The following is a 3,878-nucleotide window of genomic DNA, read 5'->3' on the forward strand; positions in this document are numbered from 1 at the left end:
CAATATATCACTAGAAACTATGACATTGCAGCATGATAATTAGATGCTTAAAAATATAAAGATGAGAAAATAATGCTTCTGAAAATCTACAGATGTCAAGCAACAAAAACTCTTGGTGAAAATGACTTTCTTACATTTCTGGCATGCTTTTTTAAAAAGCTAAAACTATCAAGGATGTTGCTATATTCATATCAAATTAACATTTTGAAAAATATTTTTTAAAACTTGCATATTGTATAATATAGCAAGCTATAAAGCTATGAAAATAAAAAAAAATCAGAATATGAAGGAATTGTCACCAAATATAATTGAAAGTTGCTAGCATCAAAATTTCTTGATCTGTGTTTCAAATGCCCAAGTCTGCAGGACTGTATTCTAAAGTTCTATCTGATACAAACCCTGACTTGGCTATTGAAAGTTATGGTCATTTACGGGGAAGGTCAAAAGAAGATGCAGTCACAGAAAAAGGTGTAAACCAAAAATAAAAGCCCCGTCCCCCCGCAACACCCGATCATCTGAATGGACTTCGTCCTCAGCTAGGGCTCTTTTAAAATGTAACCTGAGAGACTGGTTCAGGCCATGACAGGAAGTGGGTGTCAGACATGCCTGATTATACATCTCCAGCATTAAAATCAACACAGACTTTAAGTCTGAAACATTTTACAACTATTCTCTCTGAAGCCTGCTGCCTGGTGGCTTCATGTGCATGATAGAAATTTGGTCTCCACAACTTCTTTTTTTTTTTTTCTGAGATGGGCTCTCACTCTCGCCCAGGCTGGAGTGCAGTGGCACGTTCTCAGCTCACTGCAACCTCCGTCTCCTGGGTTCAAGCAATTCTCCCACCTCAGCCTCCCAAACAGTTGGGATGACAGGGGTGTGCCAGCACACCCTGATAATTTTTGCATTTTTAGTAGAGATGGGGTTTCACTAAGGGAGGAGACCACCCCTCATATTGTCTTATGCCCAATTTCTGCCTCCAAAGAAAGAAGTAAAACTAAAAGGCAGAAATGAAATCCACAGGCAGACAGCCTGGCAACACACCCTGGGCCTGGTTAAAGATCGACCCCTTACCTAACCGGTTATGTTATCTAGAGATTCCAGACATTGTATAGAAAAGCATTGTGAAAATCCCTGTCCCGTTCTGTTCCATTCTGACTACTGGTGCATGCAGCCCCCAGTCACATACCCCCTGCTTGCTCAATCCATCACAACCCTCTCAGGCAGACCCGCTTAGAGTTGTAAGCCCTTAAAAGGGACAGGAATTGCTCATTCGGGGAGCTCGGTTTTTGGAGACGTGAGTCTTGCTGAAGCTCCCGGCTGAATAAAGCCCTTCCTTCTTTAACTCGGTGTCTGAGGGGTTTTGTCTGCAGCTTGTCCTGCTACGTCACCATGTTGGCCAGGCTGGTCTCGAACTCCTGAGTCTCCACAACCTCTTATCGCAACCCAGACATTCCTTTCTGTTGATCCCAGGTTTTTGGATAAACTCAACCAATTGTCAACCAGAACATTTAAAAATCTACCTATAAGCTGGAACCCCCACCCCCAAAATTGTCCTGCCTTTCTGGACCAAACCAATGTATTTCTTAAATGTATCTGACTGATGTCTCATGCCTCCCTAAAAATGTATAAAACCAACCTGAACCCCGACCACCTTAGACACATGTTCTCAGGACCTCCTAAGGGCTGTGTCATGGGCCATGGTCACTTATATTTGGCTCAGAATAAATCTCTTCAAATATTTTACAGAGTTTGACTCTTTTCTGTCAACACAAGTGTAAAGGAATTTCAAATATTTTTTCCTTTTAAAATCAAACTACTGTTTAGCACTTCATTTTCCAAACAAATAACGTTTAGAATTGGTCGAATATAGAAGATAAACGAAATTTAAAGTTTAGGTGTACTTTGCATGTGTTAAAGGATCACCAAATAGTTTAATGCATTTTTTTATTAAAGTTAATCACAATTCCTACTTCAAGATATTCCACAACATAAGAAGAAAAAGTATTACAGCCACTTGAAGGCAGTACTAGTTGAATTAATGCAAATTTTAGAAATATGATTTAAAATATTTTTTGCAAGATAGGCATCTAATAAAATAAATACGTGAAATTCTCATACTATGTAACCAAAGGTAAAGACTCCCTGACAATTTCTTCCATATAGAAATCCAAGATGAAACTGATCACATAGAGTAAGAGCAGAATGAATGTTAGATCTTTTGAGAACTAGTAACCTAATCCATATTGCTCAACAAAACATTCAGCTGCAGAGGAAACATTACAATGTAATGTAATAAAAGAAACAGCACCTTTGAAAAACCAAGTTATTTAAAGTAAAGGTTTGCAAAAATGTTCTGAACTACAAATCTCTGTGTGAAAATAATCTGTAAAGGAGGTGGTAACACAAAATCAAGTAATTTTTAGAAGTGTAATGTTACGTGTTGATTATAAATGGAAACAATACAGAACATTTAAAGCCAAAATTACACCTAGATATCTATAGTGGGGGAAAAAAGTTCCTTTTCTTTTAAAGTCACATATTTAATATTCTCTCAAAAACTGGGTTAGTAAATCAACATACTTGAATAAAGGAGGGAAATTTTTTAAAAGACCTATTTACAAATTAAGGCAGTTATGAAAGTAGGTCTGGTGTATCTTTTTTATTAAACACAAGGACAGGAACTTTATTACAAGACTTTTTGCTATTCAATGGAATTCAGAATGAAAGGAGTCTGTCCAAAGATCATACCCCAAAATGTTTAGTTACCTAAGTACCACAAAGGGATTATCATAACAATTGTTACAAGATAATTCTACAGTATAGAGAAGACTTTCTCAACCAAAGTTCTGAGTACAGCATGATCATCTTCCTCATCATCATTATCATCATCATCATCATCACTATTTTTCAGAGATAGGGTCTTGCTCTGTCACCCAGGCTTAAGTACAGTGGTACCATCATAGCTCATTGTAACCTTGAACTCCTGGGCTCAAGTGATCCTCCCACCTCAGCCTCCCAAGTAGCTGGAACTACAGGCATGTGTCACCATGCCTGGTTAATTTTTTTTTATATAATTATTTTAGGGATGGGGTCTTGCTATGTTGCCCAGACTGGCCTTGAACTCCTGGGCTCAAACGATCCTCCTGCCTCAGTCTTCCAAAGTGCCGGGATTACAGGCATGAGCTACCACTCCCAGCCTGAATAGAATATTATAGTCAGATGTCATGTTATTTTTTTAATAGTGGGGCAAATACTTATGCTCTTCCTAACCCCTTAAAACCTTCACAGTTGAAAACCTTATCCTTAAGTGGCTAATTTAAATAAAAAGCAGATTTCCTTAGCAGTATAAGTAATTTCAGCTGCCTAGAAATATTTCCAAAGAATATTTTCCAACTGTGACATCTACTTGAATATTTGTGTGTTTTTATGCTGCTACTTTATCTACATCAAAAGTCTTACTTTAGCAAATTATATCCACGCTTCCAAACACTGTTATTAGTCATAATGCTGCCTTATTTCCTGAAAAAATAGATTGTGGGTTCAAAAATACCAATACATTATTAACAAGTTATTATAATTTTGCATTTATTTTCATTTATAAATATCACATAAATATCACTAGCAGGTATAATAGTAAATCGTTAAACTAATTTCTAAATATTGATTTAAAAAGCTTTGAGCATTTTTCAAAAAAAACTTAGCAAAAGTTTTTTTTCCCCCAGATAATACACCTAATTATTTTCCTAATAATCAATACCTACCCAAAAGTTACTGATATTCGCACAGTTCTTGTAAAAAATAGATCTGGCACAAGAGGAACACAAATACTGGCAAATACCACACGTCTCAAGTTATATTTTAAGAAACCATACAATCCA

The 3,878-nt window shown here is 36.7% G+C and overlaps 1 protein-coding gene across 3 annotated transcripts in view; it reads left to right on the plus strand.

Annotated features, from left to right (window-relative positions):
• Positions 1–3,878, plus strand: part of STAM (signal transducing adaptor molecule) — a 239,768-nt gene that overhangs the window by 112,833 nt on the left and 123,057 nt on the right. The window lies entirely within an intron of this gene.

The sequence above is a fragment of the Pan troglodytes genome, chromosome 8, assembly GCF_028858775.2.
Source record: "Pan troglodytes isolate AG18354 chromosome 8, NHGRI_mPanTro3-v2.0_pri, whole genome shotgun sequence".
Classification (NCBI taxonomy): domain Eukaryota; kingdom Metazoa; phylum Chordata; class Mammalia; order Primates; family Hominidae; genus Pan; species Pan troglodytes.